This window comes from Rhodamnia argentea, chromosome 8, assembly GCF_020921035.1.
Source record: "Rhodamnia argentea isolate NSW1041297 chromosome 8, ASM2092103v1, whole genome shotgun sequence".
NCBI classification, from domain to species: Eukaryota; Viridiplantae; Streptophyta; class Magnoliopsida; order Myrtales; family Myrtaceae; genus Rhodamnia; species Rhodamnia argentea.
The window spans coordinates 10,201,409-10,213,871 of record NC_063157.1 but is presented as its reverse complement, the minus strand read 5'-3'; the positions used below and the strand labels follow the sequence as shown (position 1 = coordinate 10,213,871).

Here is a 12,463-nt window from a genome sequence, read left to right as displayed (position 1 = left end):
AAGACACTTAGAGGTCACCGATTTGGCGTTAAAAAAGGTACTACTAATCATGCTCGATCCTCGTGAGAAACTCATTCCGAATCATGAAGGGTCATACATTGTCAAGTAAGTCTCATCGGCGGCGCTTTAATTTTAGTAGAGATGGATGGTCGTGAGGCACCTAAGCCTGTACCTACCGATGCAATCAAGAAATACTTTTCAGGAATAAAATTTTCGAGTATGACCCTTTTTCCCGCAACCATAGCAGGTAAATTTACTAAAATCTCTTTTTGCTATATTTTGCTTTGATGCCATAAAAGGTGGGATTTTGGTTAACCAAATGACTATCTTCGATATAAGGTGGGATTTTGGTTAACTTGAGGCTACGTTCTTTGGAGAAAGAACCGCCGTGTCATACTCTTATTTGTGATGAATTGAGATGGGACATTTTAGTCGCCAACCATCAAAGGGCTTAGTTGGGAAACTTCCTTTGCCGATTCACGCGAACCTATGATCAACATGAAAAAGAACTGGAAATTTGACGAACATAATAAATTTCAGTGATCATCGTTAAGCTCTCCTCCCCCTCTCTCCCCCACAACCACCGCCACCACAACCACCCCCCACCCCCCCAAAAAAAACACACACACACACAATTTTTCTAACTACTTCGTGTTTGTTCTATCTGACTTAATGATCTGCCGTCAAGTCTGGCCCCGTCGACGCAGGAGGGGAGCTCCATGTGCAGCCACTTGTTCTTTTGTTTTTCGAAGACTTTTAAGGGACTTCGCTGGGACGTCATGCGACCGTATTGGTCTTCTTCTTCTACAACCTCTGGTCTTCGAAAATCCATGAATTGACGTTCTGGGTTTTGATGGCAAATGTTAGAATCTGTGTTTAGGTGAGTGATCGTTCCCCTTTCGTTGTTCCCCGGGAGTTCTGAGAAATGAATTGGGCGTCCAAATCGGGGATCTTCTTTTGGCTGAGTACTGTTTTTTTTTTTGAAAATGCTTTTCTGAGTCCAAAAGTTTGTGCATTTATGCAACTTTTTTTCGTTTGTTTGTTTTTTTAACCTAAGCCCTTTATGCAAAAAAAAGAAAAAGAAAATCCCTGTATCCTAAAAAGTAAAAAACAATGCGCTTACCAAGCATTATTTACATTTCATCGAAACTCTTAAAATGTTTTGTTTTGGTGTACAAGCATTTTTCAAAATCTGAATCAAACGTGACCATGATCGGCCAAGACAAATGCTGCGGTTGGATCATCAAAGAATAATATGTTCCCATGTTTCCACTTGATTTTTCATTTTTTTTTTCTTGTCTTTTTTCCAATTTCATATGTGAAGTTAATTTTTCCTTCTTCTTTTTTTTGTCAGAGTGAAGTAAACTTGAGAGATCACTTTTTATCTAAGTAAAACCTATGGTACCAAATGCGACCATAATAAAGTTCAGTGATTATTAAATTAACCTTGTTAGCATAATAGTATTTGGGTAATTGTAAGAATAAAAACATGCTATGGATCACAAAATTTTAAAGGATTGGATTTCTCAATAATTTTAATTATTTATTATTTAATTTTGTGTGGCCCGAAATAAAATGTTATTTTTATAGTAAATTAAGGACCGTCACATGATTACTTCTCTTATTTTCAATGACCATCGATGCCTATGTGGGCCCCCACAAAAAAGGCCAATCAAACTCTCGGCTGGTCTAGTCAATTTAACCGGCAGTTACTCGCTTAGCCTCTTCTAGTTCTACCCTCGGCCAAGTCCCGAAGCACGACGAGACCTTTTGCCCCCGCTTTGATTTCAAGGCATGGGTTTCTGCAACGAAGGTTCATCTTTTGTTCCACTTCATTTTCTCTCTTCTTCTTCTTCTTCTTCTTCTTCTTCTTCTTCTTCTTCTTCTTCCTCTTTTGTTCCTTATTTGTTTATTTTTACTTGCGGTGAAGCCGATGGATGGATTGAGCATCGTCATGTTACGTGTCATGAGATAGATATATCAATGACCCTGGTGATTCAACTTGATATCGAGTGACCTCGCTACTCGCTTCGATATGCTACATTGAATTCTGGCTTTTTCTGTGCCAATAACTTGATCATAGTCAAACCAAAGCATAGTTTCAGCAAATCCGCAGGCAGTTTCGGTTTTTTGTTTGTTTTTTTTTTTTTTTTTGAGTGCTTAAGCTGTAAATTAGTCTGCTCGGTGCTTTTCCCTCTTTGTTTGCAGCTTCACGCAGCAAGATGGAGCAAGAGGCTTGGAAAGAATAAGCCGAACATATTATAAACCTTCAAGAGTGCGCCCCCGATGGAATAGCCTTTTATGAGATCCGGTGGAAGTGCCGCAAACAAAGAGAAGAAATGGAAATTTGCCTGGGTCAACAGTAAGTCTTCTTGAACAAACCATTTCTGTTTCCTCACGAGACTTTGCGCTTAATGTGATTCCCATAAATCTTTTTGGAGATCGTTTAGCGCGGTTTGTATTGAGATTTTCCTCCAAATATCTCACACTTTTTCTCCGTGGGCTGCCCGCTCGGCAGCGGCGGGGATGAAGCTGTCTTGAAAGAGATGAGAAGGGAGTATAAACTACACCTAAAAGGAGGGAAAGGCCCAGCCGAACCTTGAGCGACCCGCAGGTTTTGCCTACGGTCTTGCTTGCGTATGTTGGAATCAAGAACTTGTAGGCTCGTACCATCTTCAGACAAGACTTATAAGGTTTCCGTCGGAACATTTTGGTTCTGCATATGTTGTCCGAACTTTGGGGAAGTATGTATAAGTACCCTGTCGCCGCAATCCGACCTGTCGAACTCGGACCATGTGGAAACCAGATTTAGCCTCAAAACTATAGTCAGGCGAACCTGAAAATAATGGTCGCTGCAGAATTTGTACTTAGCATCGTAAGGGGTTATGTTCTCTTTGTCCTTCCCCTCTTCGCTTCCATTACCTTTGAGGCCGAGATGCTTCTGTGCGGAACAGGATCTACCATTCACCGAATAAGTAGAGCTATGAAGCAAATTCTTGGCTAAGTAATCGTTGATACATCTGCATGATTGTGTTAGTATTTGGTGGAAGAAACAAATCCTCCACTGTTTTAGATCCAATGGCAATCAAAGAGCTTTAACTTAGTGGACGGAGTTTAAGCTCCTCTCTATGAATCCATCTCTAGGCTGATGAAGACGCATCCGTAGCTGATTCGTAGGCGCACTTGCAGGCTTCAAACAGAAAACATTTACTAAAGATGTGTAAATTCAAAAGAAATTAAACTCTTTAGAAATTACCAGTCTCAATTACGCTAATTACTAACTTTCTCCGATTAAGCTACTAACTAGTGTTGCATGTACTGAATCTTTCCTTGACTTAGTTTCCAACGTTTTTTCCAAAATTTCACAGTTACAGACTTCCACTCGTCCCTAACAAAAAGTTACATCTTTTATCAACTTCTATTTACCTTCTTACAAACATCTTAAACTTGCCACAATTAATGCTCTCGAGATGCAATGAGATAATTATCAAGACGTTCTTTTTTCCAAAAAGTGTCCCAATAGATGAAAGATCTTTCACCGAAATTGATTCTTCAATTTTTATTAAGATGAGCCCCGTTTTGTGGCGATTCCGGACAGGAGTCTCAATGGATCACAAAACACAAATATGCTCCTTCGACATTTAATCAATGACGAAGCACAAAAAAAACAAAGTGAGATGATGGAGAGATACAATATCGAAATTTCATCAACGGCGAAATATCTAAAGTTATGACTAAAGTATGGGACTTGAAAGATACGGAAAGATAAATTGCAAAAAAGTAAAGATAAAGATAAATCTGCAAGAATGTTGAGCTCTTTTATTCATTCAAAGGGGCCTTACGAATAGCACATTTGGGTTATTTATAACCATTGCAAACGGCACTTCCTAAATTTAAAAGAACAAATAACTCACTTTTAGTGGTTACTCAAAGTTACTTCACGAACGGATATGACATAACTAACCAACGGTAATGCTCATATCAATTGCTCGCCATCGTTATTGACGACTTTGTCAAGGAACTTCGCGTAGAAACTTCAAGACTTTCATTGATTACTTCAGTTATGATGTCGATGAATTCACTTACGAGTTGTTAATTCCCTTCAAATTGTTAATAATTCTATTTACTATTAATCAAACTCTGCTTTTATCGACTAAATCTGATACTTGTCGACAATAACCAATCACTTGGCAATAATAATTAAAAGTTAGTCATTTTTGGCTGTCAATATACGTAAAGAAGATCCTGATGTGGCCCCAAGAAAGTTGATAAAAAAGTAAATGAATAAACGAATTACGAACACAGTTTGACTCTGTGAATTTAATTTCAATACTATCTTTTTTGGCTATGCAATTCGACTCCCACTTTTTTCATGGAACATACCGAAACACTTTTTGTCTTTACTTGGTGCCCAAAAAGTGACACGCTCTCCTCACTTCCCATGTTAAATTTGACTGGTTTGGATTAGTCGCTTTCGGATTACGGCAACATCTTTAATGAGATTTCGTCGACATAATAAATAAAGATAATTTGTAATGTAAGGCTCCATTTGTTTCCTTTTCCGTGGTTGGGTAAAAGAATTTTTCTTCATACACTCCTTTGAATAACTTTTATTTTCTTGTTTTTTCTTTTCAATCTTATACATTTTTAAAATTCAAAATTTTAATTATTTATCTTTTTATTTTTCCTTTTTTCTCTTTTATGTTTTTTTTTTTTCTTATTCGTCTAGTTTTGACCGGTCGCCAATGAGCCCGAGGCATGGCTAGTCTTAGTGAGCTCCACGCTTGAGCTTGCTAGGATTGGGGGAGCTCAAGGCTCGCCGGCCTCGGGTGAGCGCGAGATCGGTAGGACTAGCCGAGCCTCAAGCTAGTTAGTCTACGTCATGGTTAATCACTGGACTGTCGGCCATCGCCAAGGTCCGCGGTCAATGGAGGAAGAAGGAGGAAGGAGTTGCAGGTGGAGGAAGGAAGAAGAAGGGGAAAAGATTTAAAAAATAATAATAATAAAAGAAAAATAAAAAACTAATATAAAAAGTGAATGTAAAGGAATTAAGGGAGCAATAAGGGAAAATGTTTTCCTCTTCTCAAAAATAGGAAATATTTTTTTCATTTTTGAAGGAGGTTTTTTTTTATGGATGGAAAATATTTTTCTAGACTAACTTATTTTTTGCGAACCAAACGCCACCCAAAATCCGAAAAATGTTTTTGTAGAAGTTGTTTTTCGCAAACAAATAGAGCCTAAAAATATGAATAGGAGACATAATATCCTAAGTCGATTTTGGCGCAAATATCCTTATTACACAAACTGTACACGATGTCAACACATTCTTTCAAGTCTGCGCTGCCTTTGACCTTTTACATTTGGGGAATAAAAAGCCAGGGAACATGAAGCGGTATAATGGAGGAAAAGAGATTGGAGGGAAAAGTACACTAGAAGTGTCATAACTTTTGTACGGCATTCACTTGAGTGCCATAACTTTCAAAACGTTCACTTAAGTGCCATAACTTTTAAAAATCATTCACTTGAGTGCTATGTTGACGTGGGCCCTTGAAAAGCCGACGTGATAGTCAGAAAGCCGACGTGGCTCGTCGGAAAGATGACGTGGCACGTCAAAAAACTGACGTGGAACATCGAAAAAGTTGTTGTAGAACTCAAGTAAATGATTTTTCTCCAACGTGGCACTCAAGTGAACGATTTTTGAAAGTTATGACACTTAAGTGAATGTTTTGAAAGTTATGGCACTCAAGTGAAAGCTGTACACAAGTTATGGCAATCATGGTGTACTTATCCTAAGATTGGAAGAAAGAAAGATTTTTGTTGAAAGGAAAAATGAAAATTGAAAGAAAAAAAGAAAATGGTGGAAAAGTTGCTTTGAGAAAAATTTAAATGCCGTTGTTCTTTGTTATTTCCGAATATGTCTTATTAATTTCGAAATGGGAGTTGCGAGCCCGACAGTCTTGACAATACTGTTAGGTATTTCTAACCGTACGATCTCTCAATTAATGAGTATTTTATGTAAAACACGCGATGATGGTATGTGAATCTACGATTGAGATTATACTCACACGACAAGTACTACTAGGAAAGTATTTTCCTTTCGAAATTTGGACTAGAACCTCTTCACTCTCGTGCAAAAGTAGATAGAAACGAGATAACAGGTCAAAGAGAAAAATCTGGTCACGAAGGGACGGTGGCGCCAACCCAATTTAAGATTCAAGAAAAGTCAGCTAGCATAGTTGAGGTGATCAAGAGCAAATCTAGATAGGCTTGTCCAGTTCGTTCCAGACGATGTGAATCCTTTATCTAGTAGGAGAGAATGTTGAGAATCGCGCTCTACTCCACTCCACTCCACTCATCAATCGCCATGTGTCCAGGGATAGGATTAGATGCACAACTACAAGAAAATAAAACGTTAAAACGAGAAAGATAAATCGTCACACAAAGTTTATTTTGGTTCATCCATAAATTAAGGCTACATCCAGGAAAGAATTTCACTGTAAATAGCAACTCGCACCTCTCCATTACATTACTCAATTATAAGTGAAAAAGAGCATATATAGCAATAACTATTTATGGGTTCATGCTCAAACTACCAATAAAACATGGGTTCAAACTATAAAAGCCCTCCGACTATTTGGGAGCATTGCCCTAACGATCCCGCTGGGGCGGCTCCCCGGACCCGCTTTCCTCTTATAAACCACACCCCAATATCTGGATGATAGCCCAATTTTAATCTCCTCTCTCTCTCTCTCTTCCGCGCCTCGCATTTCTTTTCTTCTTGTAGCTAGAATCAATTTTTCTCCGCACTAAGCTAGTGGAATATTATCAAAAACTCACTCTTTGATGAAATATTATTTTTTTTTCCTTGCTACATGCGATGCATATGCAGAGAATGGCGTTGGGTACTTAATTATAAGTGAAATGCTTGTGTGATTGGTCATCCTCAACATACTGGTAGAATAACCACTTGTTTTGGACCATAAAAAATAAGAAAATATAACATTGAAAATTGTTATGAAATCCACCATTTCAAAAATTTATAACTTACAATATATTTTTATTCTCATAGCCCAAAAATTATTATGTCAACATAGTTCAAATTATAAATCTAATGTCACGTCAAATATAGGAAGTCCATGCCCAAGTCACTTTACATGTATTTAATTCCAATACGAGCTTCCACTTTTTTCATAGACATTACCTAAACACATTTTGTCTTTACCCGGTGCCCAAAAAGTGACACACTGTCCTCACTTGGGCACGCCCAAACGCTCTTCCCATGTTGAATTTGACTGATTTGTATTAGTCGGTTTCGGATAACATCAACATCATTCGTGAGATTTTTGTGTTTACCGTCTATTAATTGTAGCAGTTATGTAACTCATCCAGGTACTTATCGATATGAACATGTTATAAAATTAACGTGAAAGCTAATCGAATCTTACAATCAAATGAATAGGAATTATTAGAAAAATAAACGAGGAACAATAAAAAGCCACCGAATATTTACGTGATTCGCTTCAAATATTGGTACTTATATCACGATCACAGGGAGAGCCGGCGGCGAATAGTCCACTGACCAATCTGAGAATTCCAAAGTAACAATCGATCATAAGTTTTAGTGTCTTTCATACCTAGATCACTCTAGAGTCCACGATTTAGCTATGATCAAGTAATAATACATTCTGACTATTGCAAAGAAAATGTTGCATTCTTCCTTCTTTAAGAAAGGTATATTTGCCTATGCATACCATTAGTTTCAGGCAAGCTTTAAAGTTGGTGATTGCAAAGTGCTTACTTATAAGGCAGTAGAATATTGCATATTTGAATCCCTAGCGGTCCGTTTGGTTGCGGTAACAGAATAAGACTGCAATGTGATAGTACATTACATGGAGGATCCCGAGTGCATATCGCACGTTTTTCACCTTCCGCCATCATTCGGTTCGGAAATCATCTGCCACAGTATCAGATCAAACAGATACAACCACCTTTTCTAATGCCATAGAGCTGCAACTGAAGATTGGAAAATGTGAGCAACTTGGGCAACTTCAATGATCCACAAAACATTCAAGTCTATCGATACACGTGCTTGATATCATGAAAGAACTCATGGTAAAACTTCCCACTAACTCATTCATAGAGAAAATTCACCTCCACAGAATAGAAGCTCCCCTATAGTCAAAGAGAACAGGGCGTTCGGCAATACAAGCTCAATTTTTTGCCCTCGAATGGGCGACATTAGAAACTCAGAATACTCACAATCCGCAACTTTCACCACAAGAAGATTGAATAGTGGAGCAAAGTTATACAAAATAGTCAACTAGGCCCACCTAGCCGGCCACAGTGAAGGCTCATGGCCCGCGCCCAATTGCCCAGTGACCAGCGGAGGTCGTCCGTCCAGTGCAATAAGAAAAGAAAAGAAAAGAAACGGAAAACAACAAAATCACTAAAAAAAAATTGAAAATTTTAATTAATTATCCACGTTGACGTTGACTGGGCTACCGCCACATCAACAATTTCCAATTAAAAAAAATAGCCATAAGGATAATATTAGTAATTCGTCAAAAAATTTATGATTAAATTGACAAATCTTCAAACAGTTTATGATTATATTAGCATAATTGAAAGGTTTATGAGCAAATTGGCAAATTGTTAAAAGGTTTTTGACTAAATTGGTACAAGTGTATAGTTTAAGACTGAATTGGCTATTGTAATATTGGCAAGCAACTATGGACGTTGATATTGTTGCCGCCACCATGACTTCGACTAGATCTATCTTAAAAATATTTTCTCTCTCTCAAATCGACTTAGGTGAGTTTCTCTTTCGTGAGTCATGCCACTCGAGAAAGGAGTGATCCACTGCTATTTACGGTGATAGGCATATTCTCTCCCTCGTAAAGTTTTTTTTAATCTGCTGTCCGATCTTAATCGTTTTCAAGATGACATACGGATGTTTTGATATTAAATCTGCATGGACAACTATACTACGGTAAAGATATTCCAAATAAAGCTCATCATATGCTGATGATTGAAGGTTTGACCGTATGAATCAAGCAAATTAGAGGACTTGATTGAATTAAAAAGTTTGAGGAGCGGAATTGAAAAAAAAAATGTATTAGTAAAAAGACTAATTAATCGTTACCGAATAGGATTTTGGAAAATAGTGGGAGTTGAATTTGGTAAAGCACTTTGAGCACTATTTTTGGTAATTGGTGTTTTTCATATAAAGAAGAAAAAAAGGAACAATATCAAAATGGACCGTGTGATGGGCCCGAAAGTTTGCACGAGGGTTTAACTTGTACTTCTAGTGGAGCACCCTATTAAGACTCAATAAAAGCTGGCCCAGTTGCCGAGGAAAGCAAGAGGCACATTTGGGTAGCAGGGGTTAGCGATTTCAGGATATGTCTAAGTTTCACCCGCAATGTGAAACTTACCTGTTAGAACCGGTTTTCCAAATTTTAAAACATGAAACCTACCATGCATATATCGGAACCTGGAATCTACCTTGGTGCAGGTTTCCGAAGTCGCATATAGGGTTTATCCAAGTTACACATATATTCTTAATTGAATGATAACAGTTAATCATCGCTACCAATGACCATCATTTATTTATACAATTCACTGAATAAAACCTATATTTAGACACACGAAAAATATGAAACATTAACAATGTAAAATTCTTAGTAATGGATATCACTGAAAATAGAAGCTCGGGCTAATAGTTTCATATTACCCTCTTATCATCGAAATACATGGAGTACAGCAGGATCGCGCAAAGACATAGAATCAAGAAAATAATAATGACTTGTTACAAGTTCAAAGTGGAGACTTGGAATATGCCTTGCGATCGGCTCCTACGGGTCTCGTGTTCTTGGTTCTACACTAAAATCATGCACCCATATTAGGCTGGTTTGTTCAATCCTTCCAAATGATATGAATGCTTGTCACGACCTAAAAAATAAACAAGTTAATTTTCGGGCTAATGGATTATCAGGTTAATTAATTAACTAACCTAACTCGGACTCTCCCAAGTCCATACCAAATCGCAACTTAAGGTTCAAATGATTAACATGCAATATATTTTGAATTTGGAGTCGCCACTAATCATTTTCGGTAGGTTGATTAGAAACCTAAATAAAATAGCGGGAGAAAACTATCTTATTTCCGCGAACCGTAGATTTTGAATTCGGGGATTTGGTTACGCTAGATTACTCTAACGCCCTTTCGGTACCATTTTCATGAAAAAATATTTGATTTGGCAATTTTGATGGATTTTACTTGAAATTCAAAGATGCAATTTTTTTGGTTTTTTCTTCTTTTTTATGGGGATGTAAAACATTGAACTTTGTACGATATACACCATGGGTGATTTAGAAAGAAAGAAAACGCAGCCAATCACGAGTATTTATAAAAATAAATTAACATGTAATGATGCTAAATTTTGAGACACGTAACATGTCTAAAATAAACAAACAAATGTTCACACCAAACGATTACATTTTTGTAGATCGAGATGGAAAGAGTTACCTTCTATTACACAAAATCTTACTCACGTACACGTTATGGCTTCCTTCAAGATCTCGGAGTTGGAAGAACGTGGCTATCGTCGAAAAAGGCAAGCAGCGGCGTTGTTGGATGGCGAGAGGCGAAGTACGTGTCGGGACTCGTCAAAGATGATGCTCGACTAAAACTCTTTTCTTCACTCTCAAATTTTCTCTTCCAACTTTTCTCAAGAACTCTATTTTTCCTCTCTAAAGAATTTCTCTCACAAATTCTCTCAATTCTCTTCCACTCTAAAACTCTCTCAATTCTCTTTCACTCTAAAACTCTCTCAATTCTCTTTTACTCCCCCAAAAAACTCTCTCCCCTTTTATAGCCAAATTTCTCCATCATCTTCCCTTCTTCATCTTCTCTTCATCACCTTCCCTTCATCATATTCATCTTCTCTTCTTTATCTTCCCTTCACCATCTTCCTTTCATTATCTTCTCTTCTTTATCTTCTCTTCATCACCTTCCCTTCATCATCTTCCCTTCATCATCTTCCCTTCTTCATCTTCTCTTGGTATTTGCAATGCAGTCCCCGAAGTTTCAAGTATTTGCAATACGGTCCCCGAAGTTTTAAGTATTTGCAATACAGTCCCTGAAGTTTCAAATCTTCTCGGTATATTTTTCCATCCCGTGCCTAGTCTAGACGCATGCTAAATTAAGTGTTCCGCTTGCCCAATTATATGCCAATGCAATGTACGCTAAAAATAAATATATGAGATGATTTTTTATAATTTTTATGCAAAAAATAGATTAGTCAAAATTTAGGCGTCAACAGCTGCCCCTCTTTGAGTGGAGGCTCGTAGAGGTTCCGCTCAAAGACAAAATTGAATCCGAAATTTTGACAAGGTGCAAATTATGGATGAACTTTTTGGCGGGAGTTTTAATCCCATTTTTTATGTAATGAAGTGATGCATGATATGCAAGACCGTAAATAACATGTGTCAAAACTTCTCATTTTTCATGTTAGAGAAACTCGCACATGGATCGCATACAAGAATACCTGTTTTACCAAATTTCTCGTAAGCTAATGGTTCTCTTAATTTCCAAGCTTCTTTTTGCAGATGCAAGGATTTTAAGGTATCGGTGCCTTATCCGTTATCAGAGACTTCTCCCTAATGCAAGACAGCGCAAGATATGTGTGTCGTTTGAGATCACAAGAGCTACGTCGTTGTGAGTCGAAAGAAGTGAAATCAAGTTCACAAGAGCTACGTCGTTGTGAGTTGATTAAATGTCGAAATCGCCAGTGCATATGTCTTCACGATTCGACAAAAGGAATCAAAATCATAAGAGCTACGTCATTATGATTTGGTTTGGATCAAAACCATGGGTGCTTATGTCTTCATGATTTGATAAAGGAGCCGAAAATCATAAGAGCTATGTCATTATGAGCCGACTAAAGGTCAAGATCACCGGTGCATACGTCTTCGTGATTCGAGACCGAAATCATAAGAGCTACGTCGTTATGATTTGATAAGATGTCAAGATCGCCAATGCATATGTCTTCACGACTGACAAAGAGGCATACTTGCCCGAATTGAACAATGTTTGATAGGAGCACCATTGAATGGAATCGATAAGTACAAAAGGGGCATATTGCCCGAATTGAATCATAACAACTATCATCGAAGAGTTGTTAATTTGAAAAGGGGTTCGAAAACTTACCCGGGTTCTCCAAACGATTAATCAAGGAACGAAACAGATTCTTGTCGTATCGTACCCGGTAGGCATTTGCCAACAAAACTTGCTCATTCAATAATCCTTGGATGAATTTCGAGACCTTGGGAGGGAACTCGAACATCGGGAATGTATTACGTATCATAGAATGTCGAGGTAACACACACAAACATATTCAACAATGAGTATAATGCAATCACTCATACTATGGTTCATGCATAACCATTCTGACAAGTTTGCA

The 12,463-nt window shown here is 37.7% G+C and overlaps 1 long non-coding RNA gene across 1 annotated transcript; it reads left to right on the top strand.

Annotated features, from left to right (window-relative positions):
• The first annotated feature begins 2,315 nt into the window (after positions 1–2,315).
• Positions 2,316–2,894, top strand: LOC125316216. Its single transcript, XR_007199521.1, has 2 exons — positions 2,316–2,362; positions 2,519–2,894. It is a non-coding gene; the product is annotated as an uncharacterized LOC125316216 (long non-coding RNA).
• The last annotated feature ends 9,569 nt before the right edge of the window (positions 2,895–12,463 follow it).